Source organism: Saccostrea echinata, unplaced genomic scaffold (genome assembly GCF_033153115.1).
Source record: "Saccostrea echinata isolate AGI-Se365-2 ecotype Australia unplaced genomic scaffold, CSIRO_AGI_Sech_v1 ptg000029l, whole genome shotgun sequence".
In the NCBI taxonomy this organism is placed as follows: Eukaryota; Metazoa; Mollusca; class Bivalvia; order Ostreida; family Ostreidae; genus Saccostrea; species Saccostrea echinata.
Genome location: NW_026889778.1, coordinates 16353858 through 16365328, shown reverse-complemented (window position 1 = coordinate 16365328; position 11471 = coordinate 16353858). Strand labels below are relative to the sequence as shown.

Below are 11471 nucleotides of genomic sequence, written 5' to 3'. Positions count from 1 at the left end.
CGATTTGCAACTATATGGTTTAAAATTTGGATCATATGTTACGTAATAAGGGGTCACAAGGGGCCAGAATGCTAAATCTTTGACGCTTTATATCTCAAAAAGGGGGAATATTTTGAAAAGCAATATTGAACAAAAGATGTTCAGAATAATGTTCTTAAGAATATGCAACCTTTCAATTTTTGCAAAACGGCCCCATTAAGGACTTTGAGGGCTGGCCCCTAAATATTTCAATTCAGCATATCTCGAAAACGAAATTAGATTTCTGAATAGTTGTTGAACAAAAAATCTTCAAAATCACAAGACCTTTCAAATGATATCAAGAAAAAAGGGCTGATCCCTTAAATTAGGGGCTCAGGGGGGCCAAAAGTCTTTCATGTATAACTTTTGAACGATCAATATTTTGTTATAAATTACTGAAGCAAAAATGTTCATCTTATAGATTTGCAACTATATGGTTTAAAATTTGATCATATGTTATGTAATAAGGGGCCAAAAGGGGCCAGAATGCTAAATCTTTGATGCTTTATATCTCAAAAAGGGGGAATATTTTGAAAAGCAATATTGAACAAAAGATGTTCAGAATAATGTTCTAAACAATATGCAACCTTTCAATTTTTGCAAAACGGCCCCATTAAGGACTTTGAGGGCTGGCCCCTAAATATTTCAATTCAGCAAATCTCGAAAACGAAAATAGATTTTTGAATAGTTGTTGAACAAAGTCTTCAAAATCACAAGACCTTTTATTTGATAACAAGAAAAGAGGGATGACCCCTCAAATTAGGGGCTGAGAGGGGTCAAAAGTCTTTCATCTTTAAGTCTTTAATGATCAATAATTTATGATACATTATTGAAGCAAAGATGCTTATCTTAACAAATTACTACAATATATGATAAGTTTTTGATCATATGTTATGTAATAAGGGGTCACAAGGGGCCAGAATGCTAAATCTTTGACGCTTTATATCTTGAGAGGGGGGAATATTTTGATAAGCAATACTGAACAAAAGATGGTCAGAATAATGTTCTAAACAATATGTATCCTTTCAATTTTTATCAAATGGCCCCATTAAGGACTTTGAGGGACGGCCCCTAAATATTTCCATTCAGCATATCTCCACAACGAAAAGAAATCTCTGAATAATTGTTGAACAAAACGTTTTCAAAATCACAAGACCTTTCAATTGATATCAAGAAAAAGAGGCTGACCCTTCAAACTAGGGGCTCAGAGGGGCCAAAAGCATGTTATCTATATCTCTTTGATAATGTTATATAAATCAAAAGAATGAAATCTAATTAGGGAAGTCTATATATTATTATCTTTTGACAAAGATCATAGTCAAAATAATATCTCATCTTATCGAGAAATTGGACGGAAGACCTACTCGTTGCTCGCAACGAGATCTCATCTAGTTATTATTATTATTCTTACCGATTTTGTGCACGCGAGTTCTCGAAAACGTCTTGGCCGATTTTCATGAAACTTTCAGATCTGATAGGTATTGATCTGAACCTTATTGGAAATTTTTTTCGTTGATGACGTCACTTTCTATCTCGAGATATTTAGGATTTTCTGATTTTTAGAGGGTCGGCTTGTCCTGGAAACTCCTCCGAAACGACTTATGATATTGATTCAAGATTTTCAGTGAAGGTAGGGGAAGGTTGGTAGATTTGCAGGCAGGTGTCCAAATCTCTCTAGCGCAAAAGGCGCCGAAGCTCGGTAGGGCTCAAAAAATGTCTCAGAAACATCTCACAAAATTTTACACCTTTTCTTTCATATCTTCATACCTGTTAAGAATTTGTTAAAACATATAGAAGAAAAGTTGTGCAGAATGATACGATCTTTCATTTGATATCAAGAAAAAGGGGCTGATCCCTCAAATAAGGGGCTGAGAGGGGCCAAGAGTTTTTCATCTATAACTCTTTAATGATCAATAATTTGTAATACATTACTGAAGCAAAGATGCTTATCTTAACGATTTACAACAATATATGATAAGATTCTGATCATATGTTACATAATAAGGGGTCACAAGGGGCCAGAATGCTAAATCTTTGATGCTGTATATCTCGAAAAGGGGGAATATTTTAATAAGCAATACTGAACAAAAGATGGTCAGAATAATGTTCTAAACAATATGCACCCTTTCAGTTTTTGTCAAACGGCCCCATTAAGGACTTGTAGGGGTGGCCCCTAAATATTTCCATTCAGCATATCTCCATAACGAAAAGAAATCTCCGAATAATTGTTGAACAAAAAGTCTTCAAAATCACAAGGTCCTTTATTTGATATCAAGAAAAAGGGGCTGATCCCTCAAATTAGGGGCTGAGAGGGGCCAAATGTCTTTCACCTATAATTCTTTAACGATCAATAATTTGTAATACATTACTGAAGCAAAGATGCTTATCTTAACGATTTACAACAATATATGATAAGATTTTGATCATATGTTACATAATAAGGGGTCACAAGGGGCGAGAATGCTAAATCTTTGACGCTTTATATCTCCAAAAGGGAGAATATTTTTGATAAGCAATACTGAACAAAAGGTGGTCAGAATAATGTTCTAAACAATATGCACCCTTTCAGTTTTTGTCAAACGGCCCCATTAAGGACTTGGAGGGGTGGACTCTAAATATTTCCATTCAGCATATCTCCACAACGAAAAGAAATCTCTGAATATTTCTTGAACAAAACGTTTTCAAAATCACAAGACCTTTCAATTGATATCAAGAAAAAGGGGCTGACCCCTCAAACTAGGGGCTGAGAGGGACCAAAAGCATTTCATCTATAGCTTTTTTAATAATGTTATATAAATCAAAGGAATGAAATCTAATTAGGGAAGTCTATATATTATTATCTTTTAACAAAGATCATAGTCAAAATCATATCTCATCGAAAAATCGGACGGAAGACCTACTCGTTGCTCGCAACGAGATCTCATCTAGTTAAGGTCTTTTGTCTGCAACGGAAGACCTTATTGTTTTCGTTCGGTTTCTTTTTCCCTATTATTAGGGTCTTCCGAGCTTCCTTCGGAAGACCCTACTGTTATTCTACTGTTTCTTATTATTATTTTATTTTTTTTTCCCGCCGATTTTCAGCAGGCGATTTCTCGGAGACCTTTTGTCCGATTGCTATGAAACTTTCAGGGTAGATACAATGTATTATTGCCTAAAAACGGTTTTTTCAAATTTTTGATATATACCTCCGTTCATGAGTTATTGCCCTTTAATCGATATTTGGAGGGTCTCTTGTCCAGTAGAAATCTCAATAACGACACATGATATTTGCATGAAAATTGGAGAACTTGTAACTAATACATTGCAGATGAGCAGAACATTAAAATTGTAGGCTAATTTTTTTAAGTTCGGAAGCTATGTGACGGCAAGTTTTAAGAATTATTTTTGCATGGAATTTTGCTGCTTTTTGTTTAATAACTTTTAAACTGATAAAAATTTGGTAAGACATATAGAATAAAAGTTGTGTGTAATTACGAGAGCTTTCAGATAACATCAAGAAAAAGGGGCTGGCCCCTATATTCAGGGGACAGCAGGTCATAAAAGTATTTTTTGGATAGCTAAAAATATTAAAATATTATGAAAAAGTTTGAATGACATAATTTCTAACATATAAAATCTTGTCATGTGGTATAAAGAGAAACAAGCTCCGTGCTATATTTTATTCTATTTTATATAATAATTATTCGAGAATCGTACAGGAACAAGTTGTCTACAAACCAGCCACGCCTTTTAGGGCATCGTAACACATGCTTGTACGGTTTTAGATAGTTGTTGTGTTTTAAATAAATTGTTTTGATTCGATTTCTCTGTTTTCTATTATTTAAATCGTTTATAAATGCAAGTCATTTACACAAGTAAAGGTAAATCAACATTTACAAATGCATCCGTATAGAAAAAGTCGTAATCGGGGCCTTTTGTTTGTAACCTGGATGTAAACAATCACGAGCGGCATTGTGGGAAGAAGACACTAAAGACCCGATATACGAAAAACGTGATTTGATCTGATGCTTTGTTGGCAAATATTTAAAAAAAAAGTGTAGTTTAGTATAGCATAATGCTTCATAATCAATAATTTTTAAAAATAAATCATGCATAACACTCAATCTGACTATTTTATTTTTTGAAAAATCATCAGGTCGAATATCAGGTCTTTAGTATATCAAGTCTTTAGTACGTCCCCGGAAGTAGCCATGCAAGTCGGAATTACAGACAGAAAATGAGAAGAAAATATGTGAAGTTGTCAGTTGTACATTTTCTTAACGTACGAGCCGTATGTAGACATGCACATTTAATCCACATCTACGAAGCACATAAAATCCTTGGTTGCGTACAGGGAGCATTAGTTTTAAAGGGATATATATATTCTTGCGCAAATTGTTTACGAGGAAATTCTGACGATCACATTAACAGCGATGAACAGTCTTGTGTCGGAGTTTTCTGTAATAAATGTAGCGAGTGATGAAAGAGTTCACGGTGACATTTTAATATATGATTGGCGTGGACCTTGGAAATGAAGGTTAGAATTTTTCTTATCTAAAATTTAACAGCTGCTTACAGCACTGATGTTTACATGTATATGCCAGCAAATGTATAAATGTACGCACAAACACTGATGTATGTTATCTATTTTGTGGTTCAGTCTCTGTCTGTTAGCCCTAACATGACATTGTCAAATCCCCATTGCTTTACCTTATATTTAAATACATGAGAGCCTGCCATATAATTTCACCAAGACTTATTTTTTTTTATTGAAACAAAAAAATGCAAAAATTCAACAATACACTATCTAACATACTACATGTATAAACATGATAATTATTGTTATATATTCTTCAACAAGTATGAATAGCTGTTATAACTAGGGCCTTAATTAATATTATAATTTGTTATACCTTTTAAAATTTGTTCCTATATAAATCTATACCAGTGTACACTTAAAATGTCTAACATTTCCAATGTTTTATGAGCAATCATAAAAAAATCTATGTTGAACCGCAAAGTGAGATATTGAACCTGTCGATGAGATCATTGGACTGCTTACATATTACAGTACTAGTATGCGCGGGATTAGTTAATTAAAATCTCATTTGTATTCGTTGGTGTTCGAAAGTTACAGAATTGACAGAGTTTTACCTCAGTGCTGGAAAGGGAAATTTACATCACGGAAGCCAGTACAAAATACATGTATGTCAAACAAAGAAAGAAAATAAAAGATATAACAAAACATTTATTGACCGTGTTCTCGGGGTAAAATGCAATTTGCTGACCCCTTGAACCAAACTGTTTCCCTTCGGCCTAATGGCCTCAGGCAAACAGTTTGGTTCTTAGGTCCGACAAAACACGTTGCCCTCGAACCCAGTTAGTAAATGTGTATTATTATTGGAAAATCTCAAAAATGTCACTCAGTTAAATTGCAAAAGAAATTTGGAAATATATTTATACATAAAAGTTTGAATTATTTCTGTGATAAGACTGCAGGATTGGTTTGTGTTTTGTTTATTGCCCCTTCAGATTTTTTTTAGTCATATTATATATTATTATGCCACCACTTGCTGGTGGAGGCCTGCAAATATAGACCTGTACTTGACACTTATAGCCTTTGGGAAGTGAGGGATCTTTTTCGTGCCAGCACCTTCTGTGACACAGAACCTCGGTTCATACGGTTTCATCCGAGGAACCTATCTCAATCCACATCCAGCAGTGGGATTCAAACCTGCGACGTAAGGATCAGCTTCTAATACTGACACTTTGATTGATTGTATGTTGTTTTACATCTTACTTGAAAATTTTTCTCTCGTATAGAGACATTACCACATACTGGTGAAGGGCTTCAAACATAGACCTTAATACTTAGCACTAAGGCCCATTGAGCAGTGAGGGTTCTTTATTGTCCCAACATCTACTGTGAGGTTTTTAAGGTCTCATCTGAAAAACTGTTGACTCTCATTCTAATGCTGGGTGCTTGGTGAAAGAACCTTCACTACCTATATGTTTATGTCTTAGGTTTGACACAGCAAATGAGAATCAAGCCCAGGCCTCCTGATTACAAAATGAATGCCCTACAACTAGGCTACCATTACAGATAATGAACTAGATTAATTACCATGTAAAACATTGTTTAGTAAAAAAATAGATTGGGGTATGTAAACTTAGAGTGGTATTTGGGTTATACAGTAAAACACGCTTACTGCGAACAGACTTAAATAAGGAATTGAAGCATATAGTGAAGTGATTTTCATTCCCTGTGGTTTTAAAACATACTGAAAACTAAACTGAAAAATGAATACATTTATAATGAATCAAAATTATTTGTCCCTGGCACTTATAAGCATGTTTTACTGTAATGACAAAATAATGGGGATTTGTTTTCACAGTGGCTGTATATTGTGAATAATTTAATTAGTCGATTGCAACTTTTCAGTTTTAAACTAATCTCGTTCAAGCAGATGCTTGTCTGTCTCCGTAAACTCCAACGAGCAGGAGTTTATGGAGACAGTCGAGCATCTGCTTGAATGAGACTAGTTTTACACATGCTATCTACATGATCTAAGTGGTAATTTTTTAAAAAAATATGTATACTGGTATATTATTTAAAAAGTACATATTTTACAAAAAATACCGACTAACCGGTTATGAAAATCATAACCCGTCATCCCATACTAAACCGGTTACTATATTTCTGACTGATTAGATGGTTACCCAGTTGACCATTGCCATCCCTAAGAAATTTTTTACATGTATAAGTTATGTGCATTTCCTTTGTGAAATCATGAAAAAAAACTCCTAATTAATCCCTATATATATTATATTTTTTAATTACATCCTCAAAATTGACTGCATGTAAACATCTATTTAATAGAGTACTTTTTACAAATAATACACGGAAAATATGACAGTATCTTTGAACTCTGTTTGATGGTTTCATTAGGGATGTCAATGAATATTCGAGTACTCGATTACCATTCAATCATATTGACTATCGACTAAAATTTGTTAAGTCGGTTATTCGTTTAAAATTTGCTACTCTTAAATTCAATGTAAAAAAAATTGGATCTGCTCAGTTCATTTATTAACGTATCAGTGTTCAAACTCAGGGAAAGGCTTAACCATGAGTCTTTGTTAATTGTTCAAACATGCATTGGCATACTTTAAAAGATGTTGGATCCAAATTGTAAAGTTTCAACCTGCAATTTCGTAAGATCTCATATAATGCAACTACCAATTAATGAAGAATAATAAAACTTTATAAATACATGTAAATTGGGGAATGGTTATGAGCATAATTCAAAGGTGTTTCTTTCTGATATTAATATCAATCATTTTTAAATTGTATTCATTGTATTCATTGAATGCAAAAGTCTCATAATTAAAATTTTGTTTTTATAAGAGTTACACTTTAATTGTTTAACAATCACGGGTCACTGACAAGACACATTCAAATGGCTTCAGGTAAGAAATCAATAACGGGTACATGTACTAGCAGCAGGAAAAGAAAGGATAAATACGAGCATTTGATGTTCTGTAGATAGATAAAATGTGCAGTCAGTGATTTTTTTAGGGCCGACTTGGGGCCGAAATTCGGTACATTTTCATGTAATTATTGGATTCTACTAAACACCTGAAATTTACTCACAAATGCCAAGTAAGGACAGGATGATCACTTTAAATATTCAGGGGAATCAAATGCATGTATTTGATCACTCAGATACATTGAAATTGAATGGAAATATACTCAGAAAAAGGACAGTCAGTAAAATCAGATTTCCACAGTATATTCTCTATAGAATCAGGTAATGGTTGGAGGGGTAGGGTAGATAACTGCAATTTCCAGGACACTTCTTCTTGAACCTTTGATGCAAGAGGGGTTTTTGTAAATTACAATATATATCCTGAAAAATAGATTGGTTTTTTTTTGCAAACAAGCTATAGATGTATAAATTCAAGCAATTAAGAGGTAAAATGGGATTTCTCAAAACATCAAAAATAGGAGAGTATGTGTTTCATGTGAGTACATTTCATGAAGGCATGCAATTCTTATTGAACTTTTTATATGTAGCTGCATTTGAAATTGATCAAAGTTACCATTAAACACTGTTTTGGTAAGAAATAGATTCTCTTGGATTGTAGGAGTTGGTCATTTTTGAAGTAACACAAAGAATATGGGGTTAAGGTGGTTGACCGACAATTGGTGGGGTCACTTATTTGCCTCTTAACTTTTTTTATTTTTCATTGAAATAAGACATATTTAGTATATTTTTACTCAGAATTGATTGCACTTTCTAAATATGGAAAGTTATTTTAATTAAAAGCAAACTTTGAAAGTTAAAGGTGGCAGGGGATAGTTTCGTACTAAAGACCCGGTCAAATTTCAAAATTGAGATATCCCCTGTTTGATGTGATATTTTATGCATACATGTGATATGTACAGGCTGTACGCAAAATGTACAGTTTTTCGAGCCCATTCATCGTGTACCGGCGGGACACCAAAATTCACGGAATATGAAAATTTGTACAGTATTTTGAATTTCTCGCTAAATGCCGCCATTTTCCTCTCATTCTCGCTCGCGAGACACTGGAAAACGTCACCTGTGTTGACACTTGACCTGATGATAATTGTGTAGTGTACACAAACCATCGCGTGAGAAGGTGTGAACTGCCAATTGGGATAATTATCTTGCTATAAATTCGTATCAAATACCCCTTTAGGTAGCTTTATTTTTTAAGGGGTACTTAATTACTGTTAATGTTTCGTATACGTAACTTGATTGAAAAAAATTAAGCCAACTTCTAAATTTGATATACATGACTTAATATACGTGAATCTGACCCAGATCTTCGTAGGTATAAAATATACGATGTTTATTACAATGATTACGATGGAATTTCAGTAGAATTTAAGCGATATTTTATACCATTTTTTGTACCGTTTTTTGATAGGCAGTGTACAGTTTTTTCACCCAAATTCCAGTTTTTTTGTGGCTCCTGTACAGTTTTGTGGTCTTTGACTTATCACATGTATGTTTATGTAGAAAAATGATTAGAATAATTATGGGACACATTTGCAGTGTAGCAGAGTGCTTGCTGAAATAAATGATGTGCAACTGTATGTAGGTGTCACTATGACGCTTATCATATACAGTTGTAAATGCGAACCTAAGACGTGGTCAGTTGCAGAGGAAATTCAGCTGAAAAGCAGTAGGCCTTAGAAGAAGGTGTGTATCTCAGAGGGAAGAAGAATGGCCCCATATCAATTGGTGAATTTTCATTAGGGCATGCATTGATTTACAGACTACTGGGTGTTTTATCCTGCTCGCTCGGGCCTGGGGGTGGGTTGTATGGGTGCGACTGAGGCCCAAATCTTGGGAAAACAAGCCAAAATTTGGGGAGACCCCAGGTGCATTTTTGGTACATGTGCATTCTACTAGGCAGATTACATGTAATTTGTTGACATAATTTGTTAGCCATGGGCATATGAAGTGTAATTAATTAGCCCCTGGAAAACTGTCCCCATGTACATGTTTTTATGGATCGCATGTATATGTGTACCCCCTCGGCACATGTTTGGCATTAAAAAAACTATCCTCTGCCAACTCAGCCAAGTTGGATTTCTTCATAATTAGATAATTCATACCACTATTGTTCTTGATGCAAGTAATTAGATAATCCATACCAAGAATAGTCTTGATTAGTTATAACAATTGTTTGTTAAAGTAATACAAAGACAAAAACAAAGCTTTTTGACAATGCTTTTTAAGTGATTGGGTTTTCTGGGAGATTCCCAATTTAGCCTAATTGATGCTGAAATTCCCAATTCTGAGGGCCCCAGCCCCCATTCCCAAAGTACTGAAAAAAAAAAACACTGGCAGTAAATATTATATTTGAAATCAAATACATTTGATACATATATTTATTACTAGGTAAATGTTAATGATTCAATAATTTGTTGTATAATGGTTACAACGTAGTTTAAATATTGTACAGGCTAGCAGTCTCTTAAAGACAAAAAGGAAAATGACATGAAAAATTAATTTAAATTTCAACGAGTACTCGACTTTCATTTGACTAAAGCCTCTGACTGTTCGACTTAGCTGTCCAAGTAAAACTAACATCACTATTTTTCATTTATAAGTTGTACTTTTTTTTTTTTTTATTTTGAATGAGAAATTTCAATTTCTTTTGGATAGGTGTGACTGCCATCTGATAACTGAAATTTGATACCAAGCATGACCATATTTGCCAGAAGAGCATCTGTTTGGAGATGACGAAGAATAAGCAGCATTATAGTGAAATTTAAACAGTCACACAAGGATAAAAGTCCTTCCATCTAGGATTATGGACACATCAGGCCTTAATACATTAAAAACTTACAATGTAATATATGTATTTTTACAAAATAATTTAGAGAGAACTGCTATTTTGGCATATACAACAACAAATGTTAACATATGTGCATATTTCAAATGACTTCAGTGCTAAGGGCATGTACATGAACAAGGATTGTTAGAAAAGTTTGCGGACACATTGATTTAAGGAAAATTTACTGTGCACTTTGAAAAATGACATTTATCTGATTAAATTCTTATATTTTGTTTATCTGTTTATTAATATGTAAAAAATCAGGTCCATTTACTAAAATGTTGAAAATATACAATTTTTGCTGTGCAGTCAAAGAATTCAGGGAGCAAGCATTTGATGTTTTTAGCTCTTCTGAGCCAAAGGCTCAAAGAGCTAATGCTATGGCCATTTGTGCGGTGTGTGTAAACTTTTTAGAATATGGGCCATAACTCAAGAACCCCTTGGCCAATTATTGTCAAATTTGTCACAGGGTATCCTTTGCCCAAGGGCTCCCTTTTGTACTAAAACTAGGGTTGTGACCTTTTAACAAGGGGAGATAATTAGGAAAATAGAAACAAAAGTACTGGTTGCTAAAAAATCTTCTTCTCAAGAACCACTGGGCAGATTATCACCAAACTTACACAAAAGGATGAGGATATGTTGTACATTAAAATTTGCACGGGGATCTACCCTGGGGCAAAGGGCGTGGTCTCAAGGTCACTTCAAAGTTGACCAAAAAATACATTTTATTAAAATGTTGATGTTTTGCTTACTATAAGGACTAGGATCATCAAATCTTGTCAGTTGATGCATATAAGGACCTCATACATGTATCAAGTTGACTCAAAAGTAGGTCATGGTGACCTACTTTTTAAATTTTGCGGCCATTCTTTTTCAAAATGATTTAGAGGCATATTTTGAACAATTTAAGGCCTATGATCATCAAACTTTGTCAGTTGATGCATCTTGGGTCGTCGAAGTACGTCAACTAAAAAGTAGGTCACCTTGACCTACTTTTTGAATTTTATGGCTAATCTTTTTCAAAACAATAAAGGTCATTAATTCGAATACCGAGAGGTTTAGAATCATTTAATCTTGTAAGATGATGCATCTTGGGG

General features: G+C 34.0%; 1 long non-coding RNA gene across 1 annotated transcript; it reads left to right on the top strand.

Annotated features, from left to right (window-relative positions):
• The first annotated feature begins 4274 nt into the window (after positions 1-4274).
• Positions 4275-10611, top strand: LOC133195645 (uncharacterized). Its single transcript, XR_009722226.1, has 2 exons — positions 4275-4534; positions 10203-10611. It is a non-coding gene; the product is annotated as an uncharacterized LOC133195645 (long non-coding RNA).
• Positions 10612-11471: the final 860 nt, after the last annotated feature.